The following is a 12,346-nucleotide window of genomic DNA, read 5'->3' as shown; positions in this document are numbered from 1 at the left end:
GTGATTTAAGGAAATACATTTGGAGAGAGCAATACAACTTATGAAAAAATCCTATACTTAGGAAAATCTAACAAGATTCTCTTCTCTCATTTATTAATATATGTAAATATTTATACTTTAATAGTTACCTATATACATGTATACATACATGAACATAAATGTATTTACAATAATCAAATGTATTTGCACTAATTTGTTAGCAATAAAATATTAGTTTATTTTAAAAACTTTGGCAATTGCAAAGCTTTGCCAGAGAAAGTGACCAGGCAACTGTGACATTTGTTATATGTTTCTTGTTTTTATTTCCTGTGTGCAGGTGACAGTACTAGGTACAGTTTGGGAAAGGAAGGAAGATGAGATGGAGGCATTTGATATGTATACTGAATCCAATTCAACAATTTATTTATCAAACGTCATCCACAATCAATGTAGCAATAAGCTTCACTGTGGTGGAATATATGAAGGAGATAATATAAAGATTGACTGAAAAAATACTTAGGGAAATAAATCATTTTTGACATTTAGGATGGCTATAGTTTTACCTATTTAAACTCACAATTACCCTTTGCATTTCCTACATACAATGATATTTCATATATACAGATGAGTGGGTTTAGATCATGTAGTCTGCTCTTATTTCTATATCCTTACACCAACACCCATGTTACATAATTTACCACAGTTTTATGATAATGCTGGATATCTGATATGCCAGGTCCCTGGCAGTTTCAAAATCATCTCACAGGGGGCAACTTCATGATGGTGGAGGAGTGAGACATGGAGATCACCCTCCTCCCCACAAATACATCAGAAATACATCTACATGTATTACATCTACATCTATGTATCTCCTACAGAACACTTACTGAACGCTGGCAGAAGACCTGAGACTTCCCCAAAAATGCCCTCAGGTGACCTACACACAGAGGCAGGGCCAAATACAAAGCTGAACCCCAGGAGCTGTGCGAACAAAAAAGAGAAATGGAAATTTCTGCCAGCAGCCTCAGAAACAACTGATTAAATCTCCACAACCAACTCGGTGTACCCTACATCTGTGGAATACCTGAATAGACAAGGAATTATCCCAAAATTGAGGCAGTGGACTTTGGGAGCAAATGTAGACTTGGCATTTCCTAATGCATCTAATTTGTTTCTGGTCTTATGTTTACCTTAGTTTAGTATTTAGATCTTATTATCATTGTTAGATTTGTTTATTGATTTGGCTGTTCTCTTCCTTTTTAAAATTTTATATACATTTTTTTTCCTTTCTCTTTTTGTGACTGTGTGTTTGTATGCTTCTTTGTATGATTTTGTCTGTAGAGTTTTGCTTTTGCCATTTGTCCTACAGTTCGGTCTCTTTTATGCTTTGTTTTCTTTTGTTTTTTGGTGTGGTTTTTTTTGGTTGTTTTTTTTTTTTTTTTTTTTTGCGGTACGTGGGCCTCTCACTGTTGTAGCCTCTCTTGTTGCGGAGCACAGGCTCCAGACATGCAGGCTCAGTAGCCACGGCTCACAGGCCCAGCCGCTCCGCGGCACGTGGGATCTTCCCAGACCGGGGCACAAACCCGTGTCCCCTGCATCAGCAGGCGGACTCTCAACCACTGTGCCACCAGGGAAGCCCTGATTTTTGGTTTTTTTAGTATAGTTTTTATCACGTGTTATCATTGTTGGATTTGTTTTTTGATTTGATTGCTCTCTTCTTTCTTTCTCTCTTTCTTTTTTATTACTCTTTTATTTTTAATAATTTTTTTCTATTTTGATAACTTTTTTATTTCTGTATTTATTTTCCTCACTTTTCTTCTGAGCCGTGTGGCTGACACGGTCTTAGTGCTCTGGCCGGGTGTCAGGCCTGAGCGTCTGAGGTGGGAGAGCCGAGTTCAGGACGCTGGTCCACCAGGGACCTCCCAGTCCCATGTAATATCAAATGGCAAAGGCTCTCCCAGAGATCTCCATCTAAACGCAAAGACCCAGCTTCACTCAATGACAAGCAAGCTACAGTGCTAGACACTCTATGCCAAACAACTAGCAAGACAGGAACAAAACCCACCCATTATTGAGAGGCTGCCTAAAATCATAATCAGTTCACAGACACCCCAAAACACACCACCAGACGTGGTCCTGCCTACCAAAAACACAAGATCCAGCCTCATCCATCAGAACACAGGCACCAGTCCCCTCCACCAGGAAGCCAACACAACCCACTGAACCAAGCATACCCACTGGGAGCAGACACCAAAAACACTGGGAACTACAAACCTGCAGCCTGCAAAACGGAGACCCCAAACACAGTAAGTTAAGCTAAATGAGAAGACAGAGAAACACACAGCAGATGAAGGAGCAAGGTAAAAACCCACCAGACCAAACAAATAAAGTGGAAATAGGCAGTCTACCTGAAAAAGAATTCAGAGTAATGATAGTAAAGGAGATCCAAAATCTTGGAAACAGAATGGAGAAAATACAAGAAACGTTTAACAAGGACCTAGAAGAACTAAAGAGCAAACAATGATGAACAACACAATAAATGAAATTAAAAATTCTCTAGAAGGAATCAATAGCAGAATAGCTGAGGCAGAAGAACGGATAAGTGACCTGGAAGATAAAATAGTGGAAATAACTGCCACAGAGCACAATAAAGAAAAAGGAATGCAAAGAATTGAAGACAATCTGAGAGAACTCTGGGACAACATTAAATGCACCAACATTCGAATTATAGGGGTCCTGGAAGAAGGAGAGGAGAAAAAGGGACTGAGAAAATATTTGAAGAGATTATAGTTGAACATTTCCTAATATAGGAAAGGAAACAGTCAATCAAGTCCAGGAAGTGCACAGAGTCCCATAAAGGATAAATCCAAGGAGAAACACGCCAAGACACATATTAAACAAACTATCAACAATTAAATACAAAGAAAAAATATTAAAAGCAGAAAAGGAAAAACAATAATTAACATACAAGGGAATCCCCATAAGGTTAACAGCTGATCTTTCAGCAGAAACCCTGCAAGGCAGAAGGGTGTGGCAGGACATATTTTAAGTAATGAAAAGGAAAAACCTACAACCAAGATTACTCTACCCAGCAAGGATCTCATTCAGATTTGACAGAGAAATTAAAACCTTGACAGAGAAGCAAAAGCTAGGAGAATTCAACACCACCAAAGCAGCTCTACAACAAATGCTGAAGGAACTTCTCTATGCAGGAAACACAAGAGAAGGAAAAGACTTACAATAACAAACCCAAAACAATTAAGAAAATGGTAATAGGAACATACATATCGATAAGTACCTTAAATGTAAATAGCTTAAATCCCCCAACCAAAAGACATAACCCAGCTGCATGATACAAAAAAGGGCCCATATATATGCTGTCTACAAGAGACCCACTTCAGGCCTAAGGACACATACAGACTGAACTTGAAGGGATAGAAAAAGATATTCCATGCAAATGGAAATCAAAAGAAAGCTGAAGTAACAATTCTCATATCAGACGAAACAGACTTTAAAATTAAGACTATTACAAGACACAAAGAAGGACACTACATAATGAACAAGGGATCAATCCAAGAAAAAGCTATAACAATTGTGAACATTTATGCACCCAACATAGAAACACCTAATTACATAGGCAAATGCGAACAGCCATAAAAGGGGAAACTGACAGTAACACAATAATAGTAGGGGACTTTAACACCCCATTTTCACCAGTGGACAGATCATTCAAAATGAAATAAGGAAACACAAGCTTTAAATGACACATTAAGCAAGATGGACTTAATTGATATTTATAAGACATTCCATCGAAAAACAACAGCATACACTTTCTTCTCAAGTTCTCATGGAACATTCTCCAGGATAGATACTATCTGGGGTCACAAATAAAGCCTTGGTAAATTTAAGAAAACTGAAATCTTATCAAGTATCTTTTCCAACCACAATGCTACGAGACTAGATATCAATTACAGGAAAAAATCTGTAAAAAAAAAAATACAAACACATGGAGGCTAAACAATACACTACTATATAACCAAGAGATCACTGAAGAAATCAAAGAGGAAATCAAAAAATACCTAGAAACAAATGACAATGAAAACACGATGACCCATGACCTATGGGATGAAGCAAAAGCAGTTCTAAGAGGGAAGTTCATAGCAATACAATCCTACCTCAAGAAACAAGAAAAATCTCAAATAAACAACCTAACCTTACATCTAAAGCAATTAGAGAAAGAAGAACAAAAAACCCACAAAGTTAGTAGAAGGAAAGAAATCATAAAGATCAGATCAGAAATAAATGAAAAAGAAATGAAGGAAACAATAGCAAAGATCAATAAAATTAAAAGCTGGTTCTTTGAGAAGATAAACAAAATTGATAAACCACTAGCCTGACTCATCAAGAGGGAGAAGACTCAAATCAACAGAATTAGAAATGAAAAAGGAGAAGTAACAACTTACACTGCAGAAATACAAAGCATCATGAGAGATTACTACAAGCAAATACATGCCAATAAAATGGACAACCTGGAAGAAATGGACAAATTCTTAGAAAAGCACAACCTTCCAAGACTGAACCAGGAAGAAATAGAATATATAAACAGACCAATCACAAGCACTGAAATTGAAACTGTAATTTAAAATCGTCCAACAAATGAAAGCCCAGGACCAGATGGCTTCACAGGTAAATTCTATCAAAACATTTAGAGAAAAGGTAAAACCTATCCTTCTCAAACTTTTCCAAAATATAGCAGAAGGAGGAACACTCCCAAACTCACTCTATGAGGCCACCGTCACCCTTATACCAAAACCAGACAAAGATGCCACAAAAAATGAAAACTACAGGCCAATATCACTGATGACCATAGATGAAAAAATCATCAATAAAATATTAGCAAACAGAATCTAACAGCACATTAAAAGGTCATACACCATGATCAAGTGAGGTTTATCCCAGGAATGCAAGGATTCTTCAACATACGCAAATCAATCAGTGTGATAAACCATATTAACAAACTGAAGAATAAAAACCATATGAGCATCTCAATAGATGGAGAAAAAGCTTTCAACAAAATTCAACACCTATTTATGATAAATATCCTCCAGAAAGTAGGCACAGAGGGAACTTACCTCAACACAATAAAGGCCATATATGACAAACCCACAGCCAACATCATTCACAATGGTGAAAAACTGAAACCATTTCCTCTGAGATCAGGAATAAGACAAGGTTGCCCACTCTCACCACTATTATTCAACATAGTTTTGGAAGTTTTAGCCACAGCAATCAGAGAAGAAAAAGAAATAAGAAACTCAGAAAAGAAGTAAAACTGTCACTGTTTGCAGATGACATGATACTATACATAGAGAATCCTAAAGATGCTACCAGAATACTACTAGAGCTAATCAATGAATTTGGTAAAGTAGCAATACAAAATTAATGCACAGAAATCTCTTGCATTCCTATACACTAGTGATGAACAATCTGAAATATAAATTAAGGAAACACTCCCATTTACCAATGCAACAAAAACAATAAAATACTAGGAATAAACCTACCTAAAGGGCTTCCCTGGTGGCGCAGTGGTTGAGAGTCTGCCTGCCGATGCAGGGGACGTGGGTTCGTGCCCCAGTCCAGGAAGATCTCGCTGCAGAGCGGCTGGGCCCGTGAGCCATGGCTGCTGAGCCTGTGCGTCCGGAGCCTGTGTGTCCAGAGCCTGTGTTCCGCAATAGAGGGGGCTGCAGCAGTGAGAGGCCTGTGTACCACACACACACAAAAAAAAACCTACCTAAGGAGACAAAAGACCTGTATGCAGAAAACTATAAGACACTGATGAAAGAAATTAAAGATGATATAAACAGATGGAGAGATAGACCATGTTCTTGGATTGGAAGAATCAACACTGTGAAAATGACTCTACTATCCAAAGCATTCTACAGAGTCAATGCAATCCCTATCAAACTACCAATGGCATTTTTCACAGAACTAGAACAAAGGATTCCACAATTTGTATGGAAACACAAAAGACTCCGAATAGCCAAGCAATCTTGAGAAAGAAAAACAGAGTTGGAGGATTCAGACTCCCTGACTTCAAACTATACTACAAAGCTACAGTAATCAAGACAGTATGTTTGTTACTGGCACAAAAACAGAAAGATAGATCAATGGAACAGGACAGAAAGCCCAGAGATAAACCCACGCACATATGGTCACCTTATCTTTGATAAAGGAGGCAGGAATGTACAGTGGAGAAAGGACAGCCTCTTCAATAAGTGGTGCTGGGAAAACTGGACAGGTACATGTAAAAGTATGAGATTAGATCACTCCCTATCACCATACACAAAAATAAGCTCAAAATGGATTAAAGACCTAAATGTAAGGCCAGAAACTATCAAACTCTTAGAGGAAAACAAAGGACACTTCATGACATATATCACAGCAAGATCCTTTTTGACCCACCTCCTATAGAAAGGGAAATAAAAATAAACAAATGGGACCTAACGAAACTTAAAAGTGTTTGCACAACAAAGGAAACCATAAACAAGACGAAAAGACAACCCTCAGAATGGGAGAAAATATTTGCAAACGAAGCAACTGACAAAGGATTAATCTCCAAAATATACAAGCAGCTCATGCAGCTCAATATCATAAAAATAAACCCAATCCAAAATTGGGCAGAAGACCTAAATAGACATTTCTCCAAAGAAGATATACAGATTACCAACAAACACATGAAAGGATGCTCAACATCACTAATCATTAGAGAAATGCAAATCAAAACTACAATGAGGTATCACCTCACATTGGTCAGAAGGGCCATCATCAAAAATCTAGAAACAATAAATGCTGGAGAGGGTGTGGAGAAAAGGGAACGCTCTTGCACTGTTGGTGGGAATGTGAATTGATACAACCACTATGGAGAACAGTATGGAGGTTCCTTAAAAAACTACAAATAGAACTACCATATGACCCAGCAATCCCTCTACTGGGCATACTCTGAGAAAACCACAATTCAAAAAGAGTCATGTACCCCAATATTCATTGCAACTCTATTTACAATAGCCAGGACATGGAAGCAACCTAAATGCCCATCGACAGACGAATGGATAAATAAGATGTGGCATATATATACAATGGAATATTACTCAGCCATAGAAAGAAACATAATTGAGTTATTTGTAGTGAAGTGGTTAGACCTAGAGTCTGTCATACAGATTAAAGTAAGGCAGAAAGAGAAAAACAAATACTGTATGCTAACACGTATATATGGAATCTAAAAAAAAAAAAATGAAAAAATGGTTCTGATGAACCTAGGGGCAGGACAGGAATAAAGATGCAGACGTAGAGAATGGACTTGAGGACATGGGGAGGGGGAAGGGTAAGCTGGGCGAAGTGAGAATGTGGCATGGACATATATACACTATCAAATGTAAAATAGATAGCTAGTAAGAAGCAGCCTCATCGCACAGAGATATCAGCTCGGTGCTTTGTGACCACCTAGAGGGGTGGGATAGGGAGCGTGTGAGGGAGACACAAGAGGGAGGAGATATGGGGATATATTTATATGTATAGCTGATTCACTTTGTTATAAAGCAGAAACTAACACACCATTGTAAAGCAATTATACTCCAATAAAGATGTTAGAAAAATTATATATATATGTATAACAATCGCTTTGCTGTACAACAGAAATTAACACAACATTGTAAATTAACTATACTTCAGTTACAAAGAAAACTGTTAAATAAAAAAGAAAAAGAAGAAGAAGAAGAAGATGGAAGTGGTCCAAGGAAGAAAAAACTAAAACTAGTTCCCCTGGCACTGCTGAGGAGCCTGGACTGGACAGTGAGCCAGGCAGAGTGCAGACCTTGATCTGTCCTGCTCCAAATGACTACTTTGCTTCAAATTCTTACCCCTGGGAACCAGGGCTGGGAAGGGAGTTTCTCTTTCTTACTCTATTCCTAAAAGTGAGTGGGATACCAGGTATAGAGCCGGGGTTTGATAAATGTGCAGACTGAGTCAATATGACAACCATTCAACACCCTTGTGAAATGGTATGTAGTGGGATCATATCCCCAACATTTAATCTTGGTGTTCCCTTGGGTTTCATGCCCCTCTTTGACCTAAAACTTATACCCTGAGGGCCTGGCTTTCTCCAGGGTCCCTCATGAATTGGCAGAAGTTACCCATTGTGTGAGCTGCAGTAGACTGTAAGACTGTAGTTTGAATTTCAGGAGATACTATCAAATTACTTGCCGAAAAAGTCTATGGCTATTCACATTTCAGAAGTTAATGAATATAGACTTTTCCATACATTCCTACCTAAAATTATTATTATCCTCATTCATTTTAGTTTTTGACAATCAGCTAGGTATAAAGGGAAAGTTAATGGCTGCTTTAATTTATATTTTACTCACTACTAGTGAACACGAGCATATTCTTATATGTTTATTGGCCATTTGTATTTGTTCATCTGTAAATTACTTATTCACTTTTAATCTATTTTTCTATTACATTGTCTTTTGTTTGTTTTTACCAATTTGTAAAAGTCCATTAAACATGATAGATATTAGCTCTGTTAAACATTTTAAATTTGTTTCCGTTTAAAATTTCTCTGTTAATTTTGCTTTATGTTATCTTTGTGTGTCCACTGTTCATTTTCCCGGGTCATAATATTTTAATACCTGGAGAAATGTGTTCTATTTTTTTATGTGGTAGCTCTGGCCCCACTTCTTGCTTTTCTTTTACAGAGGTTTTGGTTATTCTTAGATGAAATAGACCAATTCCTTGAAAAACACAATCTACAAAAACTCACAGGAGGTGAAATAGATTTTCTGAATAGGCCTGTATCTTCTAAATAAGTTGAATCAATAATTAATTACTTTCCAAGACAGAAAGTGCCAGGTCCAGATGGTTTCACAGGTGAATTCTACCAAACATTTAAGGAAAAAAATTATATCAATTCTTTACAATCTTTTCCAGCAAATAGAAGCAGAGGTGACAGTCCTATGAGGCCAGCATTATCCTAATACCAAAATCAGATAAAGACACTACAGACCATAGCTTTCATAAGCATAGATGTAAAAAGCCTCAAAAAAAATTAGCAAATTGAATCCAACAAAATATGTACACCATAACCAAGTGGGATTTATTCCAGATATCTAAGGCTGGTTCAGCATTCAGAAACCAGTTCAAACCAATCCATCACATCAACAGGCTAAAGAAGAAAAAGCGTTTGACAAAATTCCTCATGCATTTTCAGCAGACTAGGACTAGGCTTCCCACCTGGTGTCCACTATTGCTGGATGGAGGTAAAAGTCCTGACTCTCCTCCAGGCTTCCTCTGATACCACCCAGCAGGGAGGTGGGGAATGCCTCCTGGAAGGCTAAAGCCCCAGCTCCCTATTTGGCCTTTTCTTACACCTCCCCCAGCCAGGAGAAGGTGGACAGTTTGGGGTGTTCATTTCAGCCTGGTGAGTTTAGAAATCTAGGGCCTCCTCTCTGCCTTTGCCAGCACTGCAGGGGTAGGAAGTGGACACAGATTTTCCCTATGATAGTTGGCTGGAGTAGAGAGGTTATTGTCTAAAAGTTTTGTCTTGTTAGGTTGCACCTTTCTTCATCCTTTGGCAAGAGAGAGTAGGCTTCTGTGGGGCCTTGTTTTTTTTTACCTGGCATTTGGGGGTTACCAGGTTCTTAGCTCCAAGTTGGAAGAAAAAAAGAAAACCCAGAGCTCTTACCACTAGGCTGCTCCCTGGTTCTGAGATCTTTAGCCAGACAGCCTTTTCACTCCACCTTTCAGAAACTTCTGGGGTTTCCTATGTAATTTCCAGAGTGTTTCCTTAGACTCAATGAAAGGAACAGGGAAAAGCACATCTACTACATCTTCCAAGAAACAGAAATCTTCCTAGGTATTTGAAAATCTTTTTGTTGCAAATACAAAAGGTAATACTTTATAATAACATCTAACAATGTTTTGTGTGTATATAAAAGCTGTTGATGTGTACATATTAATTTTTAACTCACCCACTCACTGAATTTTTTTAGTTGTTTATCTAGCCTTTTCTGGATATACAAACATACAGTCATGGTTTTTTTTTTTCAATTTTTATATCTTTTTTCTCTCTTTTGTTACATGAGAAAGTACCATATTACAGCGTTAATTAATGGTGGTGACATTCTATCTTTGTCTTCTTCCTCACTTAGAAATAACACTTTGTCACTACTTAAGCATGATGCTGGATTTGGGCTGGGATATTATCATGATACTGAGTGCTTTTAATAAGAATGCTTTTGATGTCAAATGACTTTATAGACCTAAAGATTTGATGATATATTTTCTTTTTATAGTATTTATATAATAAACTGTATTCATAGAATTCCTAATATTGAATCATCCTTGCATTTGAACTCAATGTATTTTTTAACATGCTACTAGATTCTATTTGCTAATATTTTATTTAGCATTTTATATCAATATTTATGACTGAGGTTGTTCTTTAGTTTTCTTTTTTTTTTTTTTCTTGCGGCGCGCGGGCCTCTCACTGCTGTGGCTTCTCCTGTTGCAGAGCACAGGCTCCGGATGCGCAGGCTCAGCGGCCGTGGCTCACGCGTCCAGCCGCTCCACGGCAGGTGGGAATCTTCCCGGACCGGGGCACGAACCCATGTCCCCTGCATCGGCAGGCGGACTCCCAACCACTGCGCCACCAGGGAAGCCCCTAGCTTTCATTTTTAAACATTCTTTGTCTAATGTTGGTATTGACATGATTCTTCATTAAAAGAATTCAGAAGTTTTCTTCAAACTTTCAGTTTTATTTTCTGGAACAATTTTTAAAAAATTGGAATCTCTGCTTATTAATGGCTTTGATAAATTTCACCTGTGAAACAATCAGGTACAGTGATTTGGGAAAGGAACCATTTGCCAAGCTCCCTTATGTTCTCCTATGAAATTCAGTTTGTTTACATTTTACAGTCTCATCTAGGTGTGTTTTCATAAATTACACTTCACTTGAAAATTACCTATTTTGTCTATGTTTTAAAATTTGTTTTCTTAGAGTCAAATTAATTCATTTCCTGTGATCCCTTTAATTGCCAAGGGATCTGGGTTATTTACACCTGTATTTTCTGACCTTTATTTTCTTTTCAAATAAAAAATGGTAGGTTCAATTTTTTTCAAACAATCAGCTTTTAGTTTTGTCTATTATATATTTTTTCTATTTTCTAGAGTTTTTTTTTTTTTGCTGTTATCGTCATTTTTTAATTTTTTCTTTCTTTTTTCCTTTGGTTCATTTTGTTGTTTCTTTTCTGATTTTTGAATCAAACACTTCATACTTTATTTTCATTAATACTAGTTTTATTGATATTAATGTTTAAGTCAGTATATTCTCTGTTTTTTTATTTTTCTCTTTCTGACTTACTTCACTTTATTATGGTTGATCTACAACATTAGTTTCAGGTGTACAGCAAAGTGAATCAGTTATACATATACATATATCTACTTTTTTTTAGATTCTTTTCCCATATAGCTCATTACAGAGTACTGAATAGAGTTCCCTGTGCTATATAATAGGTCCTTATTAGTTATCTATTTAATATATAGTAGTGTGTATATGTCAATCCCAATCTCCCAATTTATCCCTCCCCCACTCCCCTGGATGTCATAAGTTTGTTTTCTACATCTGTGTAAGTCAGTATATTCTTCTTGGGAACATCGAGCTGTATCCCATGGGGTTTGGGGGGTGTTTTTTCAAAAGCAATTTATTTTTATTTTTTTAAGTTTTTAAAACATCTTTATTGGAGTATAATTGCTTTGATTCACTTTGTTATAAAGCAGAAACTAACACACCATTATAAAGCAATTATACTCCCATGGAGTTTTTATTATCATTATTTTATAGCTGTTCCACGAATTTTCGTTTGTACTTCCTCCTTGAATGAAAAGTTGTTTAAGGTTTGTGGGGTTTTTTTTAATTTTCTAAAGGTAGGGCTGCTATCTTCTCTTTTTGTTATTTTCCCACTTTAGTAATGTTACAATCACAGTGTCTATATTATTTCTACTTTTATAGTAAATCATAAAAATTACTTTGTGGCCAAAAATATGGGACCAACTCCATATTCTTTTATGCCAATCCCCGGGGCATTTGGGGAAAAAAATCATGCAGTCTCTAATTTTAAAGTGTTAAGTACATGTATTATTCCACTCAGGCTGTCATAACAAAATACCATAGACTGGGTGGCTTAAACAACAGAAATTAATTTTCTCACAGTTCTGGAGCCTGGAAGGTGTGTTCTCTCTCTCATCTCCATCTCTATCTCCATCTATCTCTATCTCCAACATCTCTCTCCCTTGCTTCTTTTGATCATGCCCA

The sequence above is a fragment of the Globicephala melas genome, chromosome 6, assembly GCF_963455315.2.
Source record: "Globicephala melas chromosome 6, mGloMel1.2, whole genome shotgun sequence".
Taxonomy (NCBI): domain Eukaryota; kingdom Metazoa; phylum Chordata; class Mammalia; order Artiodactyla; family Delphinidae; genus Globicephala; species Globicephala melas.
The sequence above is the reverse complement of the archived record's forward strand: the minus strand, read 5'-3'. Positions refer to the sequence as shown.